The sequence below is a fragment of the Lucilia cuprina genome, chromosome 2 (assembly GCF_022045245.1).
Source record: "Lucilia cuprina isolate Lc7/37 chromosome 2, ASM2204524v1, whole genome shotgun sequence".
In the NCBI taxonomy this organism is placed as follows: domain Eukaryota; kingdom Metazoa; phylum Arthropoda; class Insecta; order Diptera; family Calliphoridae; genus Lucilia; species Lucilia cuprina.
In genome coordinates this window covers 23,776,007-23,788,154 of record NC_060950.1, presented here as the reverse complement: position 1 = coordinate 23,788,154, position 12,148 = coordinate 23,776,007, and the positions used below count along the sequence as shown (strand labels likewise).

Genomic DNA, 12,148 nt, shown 5'->3' with positions numbered 1-12,148 from the left:
AGGATCTTCCGAATGATGAAACCAACAACGAAAGACTTATCAGCTAACACTATCCTTCGGCATGGCATGTAGCGTGCACACAAGATTTACATGGACACATAGCTAAATCGATTCAGAAAATGATTCTGAGCCGATAAGTATATTTTTAGATGGGTGTTACAAACGCATAATACCCTCCCCACTATAGTGATTTAGGGTGTCTTCTCCTCTCTCGAGTTTATTCTTCCTTTCAAAATAGTTCTTAATTATTATAAATCATAATGAAAAGACTAGATATTAAATGTTTACTAGTCTGTTTAGATTGTGCCGTGGTTCTATGTCACAACTAGGGGGTTTTAAAACGTACCACATAAACCAGGATTAGCAGGATCAACCGAATTATTATACCAACAACGAAAGACTGATCAGCTAACACTATCCTTCGGCATGGCATGTAGCGTGCACACAAGCTTTATATGGACACATAGCTAAATCGATTCAGAAAATGATTCTAAGCCGATTGGTATACTTTTAGGTGGGTGTTACAAACATCAGTACAAACGCATAATAACCTCCCTAATATAGTGGTTTAGGGTTTTTTCTACTCTCTCGAGTTTATTTTTTCTTTCAAAATAGTCGTTAATTGTTATAAATCATAATGAAGGGACTAGATATTAAATGTTTAGTAATTTGTTTAGATTGTGCCGTGATTCTATGACACAACTAGAGGGTTTTAAAACGTACTACATAAACCAGGATTAACAGGATCTTTCGAATGATTATACCAAAAACGAAAGACTGATCAGCTAACACTATCCATCGGCATGGCATGATCTGTAAATGCAAGGTTGATATAGATTAATTTTCGAGTGGATTGCTGGCGAATAACCTATTAACGGATCTCAATATCTGCTGGATACTTATGATTGGATACTTGTGATAGGTATTGTTAGACTAGCCTACATAATTCCGAGCGATGAATGTCTGTATAATAGCGACAGATGGCTGCTTGCCTGTTATCTCATCGCGTTATATTGCCTTTTAAACTGGATCCACGAATCAACTATTAATGGATCATATAGGAATTGGTCTCTATAAAGGCATATCAGCAGGTTGTAATGTCATAATTGCCCAAGTTATTGCTACATTCGAACCGGAACATTAACAAAGTTCTTGTATTGTAATTGTTGTATTATTGAAAGATTAGATCATAGAACTGTTCTCAATTCAAACAAAACATCGGAGATTTTAGTTCAAAGGAAATAGGTAAATTTCAAAATATCTTTCCTTCAATCCGGATAAATGATTTTAGGGCATCTTAACCCATATTCTTAATATTGGCATTCATTGTTTCGGTCATGTATATAATACAATTTGAAACATTAGAATTGAAAGGGTCTCTCTGTTCTTAGCGAGTCTAATTAATGTGCATTAAAGTTTAACTATTTTAGGTACCATTATATCATTGACCATATAATTCAACCATAAAAAGGATCAACTTCCTTAAACTTTTTCATATAACAATCATTTAACTTTTCAAAACTAATAAACCTCATCTTGAATCCTTTCAATTCATTTCACACTATTACTGAACTATCGAACTGTTTCAAATTAGCACAAATTACTACGATTCCCTTCCAACTGAATAACTTCGGAGGTTAAAAGATGCTTTAAATCGTTTAAACTTTCTTAATTAGTAAATTAAAAATTAATAACACTTTCTTTCGACCTATTTACCCCAATACCGGAAAATAAATTTTAAACCCTTATCATTGTTTGTTTTTTGCTGCAGTAAACCACTGCATCGAGACTATTTATTATTATATGCTCTAAGGTAGGTTCAATGATCCGGTAACCCCATTGGTAATTAAAAATGTATAGAATAAAAAAAGTTGTTCATAATATTTTCCAACACTTGCGAATAGAACCATTAAAATATTTTCCCAATGAAATTACACACACTAACACGTTTATATAGATTTGTATTTGACACAGTTTTTCTTGCAATAGGTTTATATAAATACATACATATAACATACATGTGTGTAAGCTTTAAAGTATAATGAACGTTCTCAATAAATCATGAAATAATAATACTGAAGAATTATTGATTTCAGCACCCGCAATAATAACAGCAGCAGCAACAAGAGAAACAACATGAAAGACATCACTAATATTAGTTTCAAAAAACGAGGGTAGGAGAGAATGTTATTACAATGGAGATGATTATTAGCGACATTTTTTTGTCTCTCTCATATTTACTAAGGACTTTTTATAACCCTTTAATATGACCCGAGTCGGGAGCATAGCCTTCTGTAGGTATAATCAAGCCCTTGCTTCTTGTGCGATTTGTATTCTAAACTGTATTTACCATGATATAATTTTGCTAAATGTAGCTTTTACTGTGAATATTTTAAAGATTAAGTTAGCTCGGTTTAATCTCATGTATCCGATAATATAATCCCCTATCTTAATACTACATAACCATAGGGTGATGTTGTTGGACAACTAACCTCCGCCCCTTTTGCTTCTTCAATTTTTGTGCATGATTCTGTCGGTACATGTACAAGACCGTGCACACTTCTTATTCATCCAACACATTCACTATAGGTATACGGATAGGTGAGGCCCGCATATCTCCATATCCATCCAGTATCTAATACTTAACACTAACTCATTTCATACGTTTAGAAACACAGTCATTCCTCTGCGAGAGGGTTTAAAACGCAGCCATTACGTGCTGCCCGAAGGGATCTCTTTAATAACTGCTTTAAAACAGCTGTCAATTTTTGTTGTTGTAGTTGCCCTTATGTGGCGGCAAAACTATTATTCACTTGCAAAGCACTTTAATAACTCTGGGGAAGATACTTACCTTATGTTTGTATATGGGAGGTACCTAGACCCCCATTGAAAGTCCATCCGTTATACTCTATATGTTCGGATGAATGTGAAAGTTCTTCAAGTGAAATTTGAAGAATCTAGCACTAATAGTTTCACATATATAAGTTCTTCTTGTTTCAGAGATAAAATAATTTTTGTATTTAATTCCTATGGAAGGTGCGACCCCAGATCCAGATCTTATAGTTTATCAGATATACGATTTTTTTATATTTAATTCATATAGGTGCGTCAAGCCCGCCCGGATGAAAGTCCAATATTTTTAGATGAATATTTAAGTTGTTACTGCAAAATTTTAAGAATTTAGTTCTATTAGATTCCCAGATAAACGAATTTTTGTATTTAATTCCTATGGAAGGTGGCGCTCCTCTCATAAGGAGTGCGACAATTAATTTCCCCAAATGTTTACATGGATGTTTAAGTTATTCCTGGAAAATTTAAAGATTCCAAATGTAATAGTTATGCGGTATTCCACTTCTTGCAATAAAGAAGCGGATTACTGAATACCGTCTCTGTATTGCTCACGACCAATGGTCACGTGAGCACACGTGCTGAACAGCTAAAGTGCTGTGGACATAAATCGATTCACTCAGGTGTAAATATCTTCTTAGTCTAACAAAGACCGCAGCTAAGTAGGCTGATATCGATTATCACTGGCCACTGTAAATTTGATAACCATGCTAAACACATTGGTCTTCCGGATGCCAGACTTCGGACGCTTGGATCGACATACTTTGGTGATCTGTCTGATTTGTCGAATATTCAATTAGAACGTCTCATGAATTTCATTAATCTGACAAAATGGGTGTGAATTCAATAATCACACTGTTTAATCCATGGCAAATATCCTGGTGTCTTCACATTTACTTAAAATCTTGCCGCTGTTCTCACTTTCTCTTTACCAACGTTTCTTTTTCCAATTTTTCCCTATCTCTCTCTTCTCTTACAGGTATTAATACAAAGGGATCAACATGGACTCAAGTAAAGCCGAAACGGTTACCTGTGCTAACCTAACCCAGTAAAATATTTTCAGATTTTGGTAATGAGTATTGTAGGATATGTAGTTATTTCATACATTACTTCGTAATGAGTTCTCGTTATCAATAAAATAAATTAACTTTTTTGAATGGAATTTGTAGTAAATTGTCTATAGCGAATGTCTAATAAGGAATTAGTTAGTGTTTCTAACTGTAGTTTATTTTGGATTTTTTTTTAAGAAATGTTGATATTTACATTTGTGTGAAAACCGTTCCATATAGAATGATAAAACTATCTTTTAATGGGGCATTGTGTAAGAGAATATAATAGCAAACACGAAAAATAACTGTAAACCCAGTTTTAAATCCGGAACAGTCGGGTAAGCAGATTTGTAATTAGTTATTTTTTGGTCATTGTCGAACAAAAATAAGTAGTTATTCACCCAAAAAGTAACTACTTACACTTTTCTCCAATATTGCTTGCCTACTTACCGGGTATTTGCTGGGAACCTAACCTAACTGTAATAGTTTCCAAGAATTTTTGTATTTAATTTAAATGGAAGGTGGCACGCCCTCTGCTGCTGATAGTCTGCCTACTTTTAGTCGTAAATCATCATATTGACAATAAAGTGTTTCCGATAAAATTTGTGGACTCTGACTATTATATTGTATCTCAAATATACGATTTTAATATTACACAAATACATTTATTTTGTATATACAGCTATGGACATATAAATGGCACACATTTAATTAAGAAAAACATTTATGTTTTATCAACTAGAAATTTTATAAAATGCTACAATTATCTCTTAAGATTGGTGCTCTAAGAATTTTTGTTTCAGCAGCACTCAAATATTCCGTTATATTCTGCTTATTATTTACCGTTATTATTTTTTCGTAAACAAACCTGATTTTAAGTGGACATGTAAATGGCACAATTTATTTGAAATAGTTATTACACGTGTAGATTTCATTCAGATCACTTGATGCTTTGTTTAAGTGTTAAAAAAAAATTAAAAAAACAAGTGTAAAGAAATTTTTTTCAATATGGGATCAGGCAAGCATACAACAACAGAGGAAAGGCGGATCATATGGAAAATGCATGAAAATGGGAAAAAAGTTTCGGAAATTGCTAAAGAAATGCAAGTTTCAAGAAAAAAAGTTTACAATGCTATTAAGTCATGTGTAGAGAATCCCGATGTATTGATTAAGGGCAAAAGTCGGAAGCCAAGACCTCGAAAAACAAACTTGCGTACAGATGCCGCAATGGTACGAATGGCAAAAATTGATCCATTCAAGTCTTCACGGCAGATAGCGTCTGATATTAATGAATCTTTTGGCTTGGAAATATCTAGCAGGCTTGTCAGAAGAAGATTAAATGAGGCAAATTTGTTTGGGCGCATTTCTAGGAAAAAACCATTGCTCTCAAAAAGAAATGTTTTAAAACGTTTAGCCTTCGCCAGAACCCATAAGGACAATCCTATTAATTTTTGGAAAAACGTGTTATGGAGTGATGAGACAAAAATTAATAGAATTGGACCAGATGGCAGAACCTTTGTTCGTCGTCCTAGATGCCAGGAATATAATCCTCGGTTCACGAAGAAGACGGTAAAACACGGCGGTGGTAGTATTATGGTTTGGGGTGCATTTTCTTGGCATGGCGTAGGTCCACTTGTAAAAATCAATGGAAAAATGGACAAGTTTCAATATTTGGATATTCTAAAAAACCATATGGAACCATTCGCATTCGACTATATGCCAATTAAGTGGAAATTCATGCAAGATAATGACCCCAAACACTCGTCAAACCTAGTAAAAAATTGGTTTTGTTCGGAACAGATTCCCGTTTTGGATTGGCCAGCCCAGAGCCCAGACTTAAATCCAATTGAAAACTTGTGGAATGAAGTCAAGGTTGAAATCGCCAAAAAAAGTTATAAAAATATGGACGATTTATGGTCAGCCGTTCAGGAAGCTTGGTATGCCATACCCAAAACAAAATGTCAAAAACTTGTGGAAAGTATGGGTCGTAGATGCGAAGCTGTCATCCAAAACAAAGGCTACAGCACAAAATATTAACGGTAGGGCATTTTTACATACCAAAAAATCTACAAATGCAATACTAAAAGAAATTTTTTAAGTTTGTGCCATTTATGAGTCCAGCTCAATCAAGTGTTGTTTGTTAAAAATGATGAATATTTTTTAGTTAATTAATGAATTTTAACTTAAGTTTGTATAATTCTTAAATACTAATAATAAACCTTTGGATAAATTCAAAAATTTGTTTATGATTGATAACATTAGCGATACTTTAGCCTAAGAAAATACTTATTCAAATGTGTGCCATTTATATGTCCATAGCTGTATGCATATAGATTCTAGATGTACTTTTCCGATTACCCTTCATAGCTTTTATATCTGCTATAGTCTTACATATTTTCAACAAATCCATTATTCTCTTCTCTAAAGACCACATGGGGGCTCATTTTAGAAGAAGAGGCAACAAAGCAATAACAACAAAAACATAATAAAAATAGCAATAAAAATAATAAATACAATAAACTATGCGGCCTTCAGAAAAGAAAAACGCTCAACATACTGTATAACTAAATGTTCCAAACATACAAATTCTATAGATGACGAGAAGATGATGACTATAAAGCCAACCCTGAAAGTTTAGAAATGCAAAAATCAACCACCCCCTCTCGTCATCGTTATGCCTCTTTTTCATCGCAATTTTATCTCTTTTAACCAACAGTGCCCCAAGACAGAAAAATAAACAACAAAATAAATATGGTTCGTATAAAACACTAGAACAAAAACAAAACTAACAAAACAAAATACAACAAAATACAACAAAACATGACAACAACAAATAAAGTAAGAAGTAGAAACACCGGTGATTGTTGTTCTAGCTGATGATGAGGATATAGATGTGAATAACAAAATTCAGGCAACAAACAAACTTTGTAAACAACTTACGGTTTGTCTATTTGTCCGACTGTATGTATGTATTTTTTTTTCCAAATAAAGGAATTTTTCTATTATGTTCACTTTCAAAACTAGAAGAGAGCCATATATTTGCAACCCTGTTCACAGTAATTGAAAAGTTTTTTTTGTTTTGTTTTTTTATTCGTTTGAAAGTCAAGAGAAAATATGATTGTGTGTTAAGAAAAAGTGGTTAAAATATTGTAGTTGAGCTTCGTTGTTTGTTTCTATATTTTATATTAATGTAGATAAATCTTTAAAAAGCTTTTTTTAGTTAAATTTAATGGATAAAAACAAAGAGAATATAAAATATTTTATAAGATAAGCAACTAATCGGCTTAATTTTTTAGTTGCTCTCTAGAGTTTTAATAGCATTTAGGCAATTAAACAAATTTTTGTGCAATTTTTGTTATAACTACAGATTTTCTTTAATTAAAACTAAAAATTAATTTTGGTAAAATTAAAAAAAAAATGGATTAAATTCAGTGTTAAAAAATTTCTAACTTAGGATTTATTTTTATAATTTTTCAAAATACTCCAATCGCTGGTGTGTAGTGCTCGCAGATGATCGGGTAAAACTTCTTTTGAAGAAAACTCAATATTTGTACAACAAAGAACTTACTTAAGCCGCACGATCACATATGATCTGTCAAAATTTTGTGTAGAATATAACGAATGAGATCGTCTAAACACAATATGTATTGAAACCATCACATATTAAGAGAAAATACGAATGGAAAATTTGATTGTCGTATGGCTCTCTTCATTTTTTTTAAAGAATTAAAAAAAAAACAAGCAAGTCGCATTAGATCAGAGATATATTTTTATGAAAACAAAACAAAAAGTAAAACAGCTGTTTTCATCTTACTTTGTTATTGTTTAATACCAAACACGAAAAATAGAAATGAAACAACTTTTATCCTCATTTTTGTCATACGGATGGCAGAGATACAAGCCGAAACGGCTCATATCGGCGGCGGCTGGCCGCGGTAATATTTTGCAAGCCGCGCCTCCGCCGTCTTCTTTCGACTTAAAAGCTAAGCCGGCTTAAACGTAGCCGCTGATAAAGATTGGAATCGTACATGTATTTCGAAAAATAATTTCACCAATTTGAACGGAGTTGCCACTATTTTAAATTCTTATTGCAAATTGAAAAAAGTTGCCATACAATATTGTGCTAATACTTAAATAATGAAAACTAATATATGCACATTGCATTTCTGAAGAAAAAACTTATATAGAGACAGGTTTCTATATAACAGACTATTATACAGAGATTTTTTAATATATAAATGCTTATAAGGTCAATTTCTGAAGAAAAAGGTAAATTGAGCCGACTATTTAGTCGCCGCCAATATTTTATATAATGAGCCGCCGCCGCCGATCTTTTTGCATCGTCTTGTATCTCTGACGGATGGAGTTTCATTTTACTTTTTTGTTCGACTTGTCGTACGTAAAGTGTGATCGTCTGAAGGGCCCTTTAGGAAAGAAGTTTTTCTTCTTATATTGTTCGTTTGTTTTTGAACTGTTAATTTTGTCTATTGCAAATTTGAATGCTATCAAAATTAGCAAACTAATATATACTGGAGTATTGTTATAAACACTTTCTAATAGTCTCCGAATGTTATTCGAAAAAATTCCGAAAGATGGTTTTAACAGAGACTGGTTTTTAAATTATTTATCATGGAATTGCAAGGGAAATTGTTTTGAAGCGTACCAGTACTGTTGTCAAATTATCGTCATTTTCATAATTTTCATTGTCAATAATTTTATCCCAAAGTATAATCACAAATTGTTGTCTTTTTTTAAAAAATTATATAAAAACTCCAAACAAATTTTAAAATTTTTTTAAATTTTTGTGTTTTATTTTGGGCAATTTGTTTTTGTAAAAAAAATATCTCATGTACACATATTTATAGGGTTCTATAGTTGAAACGTAAAGTCTTCTTTTCAACTTTTTGAATTTTAGAAAAAGTCGATTTTTCGATTTTTTTCATTTACTTAATTAAAACTTGACCTTTAGGCTTTATAACTATAGTATTTTATAATTAGGCGACTTTTCGACTTTTTTGGACTTTTATTAGAATTTTGGACTTTTTCCTACTTTTTCGACATTTTTTGAATTTTCGACTTTTTTCCACTTATATTCGAATTTTCGACTTATATTCGAATTTTCGACTTATATTCGTATTTTCTACTTTTTCGGACTTATGTTCGAATTTTTGACTTTTTCCAACGTTTTTTTGAATTATCGACTTTTTTCGAATTTTTGCGACATTTTTTGACATTGTTCGACTTTTTCAACATTTCGACTATTTTTTACTTTTTTCGACTATTTTCGAGTTTATCCGACTATTTTAGAGTTTTTGACTTTTTGTCCTAGGCTCAATATTTGTCGAGCTGGATAAAAGGAAAAATTGGTCTTTTCTCAAACAAAAATAATTACTTTTTCTAGTAGAATTGTAAGCATTTTACTCGATGATTTCTAAATTTTCGACTATTTTCGACTTTTTCCGACTTTTTGACTATTTTCAAAATTTTCCGACTTTATTATATTTTTCGGCTATTTTTGAATTATTTTTTCGACTATTTGCGACTTTTCTACTATTTTTGACTTTTTTTGACTTTTATTTAAAAAGACGACTTTTCGACTTTTTTCATAGACGATAGATTTTTGGAATAAAATAGTCGACATCTACTTTTTTGCGATAAAAAGTCGATTGTTCGTTCGTTATATATACCATATCACATAGTTTACAAGAAATTAATATTAGGAATTTTAAAGTATTTTTGTCAAATATAATTAACAACTAAAATCAATCAAAAACAGAAATTCAGATTAGTTGTTGTTTTTGTAACATTTTGGTTGTAACTGCGTATTCTTCTCTAAGAAAAAAAAACTTCCGGTTGTTACAGCTTTTGCTGAGTTGACAATCTTTGGCCGATTGAGAATCGGGTCGTGGGAACGATTCAGATTAGTACCGATACTAGATAACCCTTTCAGGGTCAAAAATAATTTATTTCAAGAAAAAAAAAAAATTTAAAACTTGTATTTAAGATAATTTAAATTAGAGTTATCCCTAGGAAAATATAACACATCAAAGTTAAATATCGAATATATTTGACATTCAAAAAACTTTCACCAAATAAAGCACTTTTTTAAAAGTTGTCATTAACATACATGGGAATTTTTCATTAAACATTAAAATTTCATTACCATTTATGGAAAAAATTGTAATAAAAAATATTTTAAGTACCATTTAATGAAAATTATATTTTTTTCATTATAACTTTTTTTTGATAATGGTAATGAATTTTCAAAAACGAATTTAATTAGTATTTATAATTGTCGCAAAATATATTAAGGAATATTTTTCGAAGATTCGAGGTTTGAATGCTTTTAAAACCCGTTCTCGTAGCCCAAATTGACTGAAATTTTGCAGTCATAAGTACATCTGATGACAATACAATAATATGTTCGAAATATTCAAAATTAAGTTCGAAAAATTTTTTATGTTTTTAAATTAATCTCTGTGTCATAAAACCTAAAAAAAAATCGAAAATTCGAACTCGTGTTCGAAAAATTTTTAAAGCTGTTAAAACTAGTTTTTCTAATCCGAATGTGCTGAAATTTGCCATACATGATTACACCTAATAACAATACATTATAATGTTCGGATATTCGAAATTAATTTCGAAATTCGAACTAATGTTCGAACATTTTTAAAATTAATTGAAAATTAGTAATGAAAATTTATTTTTAAATAATTACTAATGAAATCGTTTCATTAAAAATCATTACCATTAGACAAAATAATGCTAATGAAAAAAAAAATAATTATAATTTTTTTCAATTCAATGCTAATGAAATCGTCAATTAATTAACTACTCTCATGTATGGTCATTAGTAATAATTTCTTAAAACCTGATTTAAAAATACTTTAAAAATGTAGAAGATCATTCAAAATCTCAATTATAAATATAATTAACCCTTAGGTTTTATATAAAAGAAGAAAATTAAAATTAAAGTTAAAAATTATACACAAAATTGCCTTAAAACATAGTCTATTATAATGTCGAATATATTCAACAAAACCACGGAAAGGGTTAATAAACCAGACTATAGAGATGTCATTAAACTAGTCTAAAGTCTAATCAAAACTATATGAAATCTCCATCCTTCAAAACTTATTGTCAGAAATTTTCTTATTTTTTTTTTAGTAGGGAAATAAATTTAAAATTGCCTAAAGGGAACTTTGCTGCAGCATTGAAATTTTAAGGATCTAATTATAACAATTCAATCAAATTTTTCTTAACTTTGACCCAAATCCATATTTAGAAAATGCAATAAAATGTAAATCTTCAATATTTTACAACAAAAAAATAAAAATAGAAATCTGATTAGAATTTAAACACTTACCTTTTAATTGTTTATTCCAAAATATCGAGTTAAAATTAGTATTGTTCCAATTGCAGGCGATTCGAATGAATTTTAATTTTTTGCACTAAAAATCCAATAAGAATTTTTGTCTTTGTTTTTTTTATGGGCAATTTAAGGGTTAATAAAAATTTAATTATGGGTTTCGAACATTTATTTAAATTTTTTATTATTTAAATTCTTTTTTTATTGTTTTAATGGTAACCCTTTTGATTTAATTAAACACAGGTTGCAAAAAATACAAAAGAAAAATATATAAACGACACAAAACAATTTTATTTATTTCTTTATTTATTTTTGTGGTTACTTCTTGTGTGTATTTGTTTTTGTTATAATTTTCGGTAAATTTTTGTTATTGCTGCTAATGTTGTTGTAATTTGCTTGAGTAGACTTCTCTCACGTCTACACTAATTTTTGTGTTGTTTGCTTTGCGTTTAGTTTTATTATTTTTTTATCTTTGATTTTGTTATTGTAACATGAAAAACTTTATAAAACACCGGGTTTTTATAGTTGTTGTTGTTGTGTTTGTTGTTATTTTGGCTGGAATTTTTGTTTGCAAAAACGAATAAGAAAAAATTAAGAAACAAATAACAATAAATTGTATAGAAACTGTTAAAATAAATTAATGACAGTTGTCAGACAGTTTCATTTGCTTTTTGCAATTAAATTTTTCATGTGACAATAGCAGGTGTGTTTTTCTTTGTATGCGAAAGAAGAAAAAAAACAACACACAGCTGAATTTGCACAAATTTATGTTAAAGAATTTCACAGTAAATTATTTTTTTTGTATTTAATATCTTCAAATGACGGCCAAGTTTAGCTTTCTATACAATAAAATAACTTTTTTTGATACATAAAAATAAAACTG

The 12,148-nt window shown here is 30.2% G+C and overlaps 1 protein-coding gene across 1 annotated transcript in view; it reads right to left on the bottom strand.

Moving 5' to 3' along the window:
• Window positions 1–11,484, bottom strand: part of LOC111676996 (mitogen-activated protein kinase-binding protein 1) — a 286,290-nt gene extending 274,806 nt beyond the window's left edge. Inside the window, exon 1 of the mRNA XM_046949155.1 lies at window positions 11,263–11,484. The gene's annotated coding sequence lies outside the window, so the exon portion shown is untranslated. The remainder of the gene's footprint in view (window positions 1–11,262) is intronic.
• Window positions 11,485–12,148: the final 664 nt, after the last annotated feature.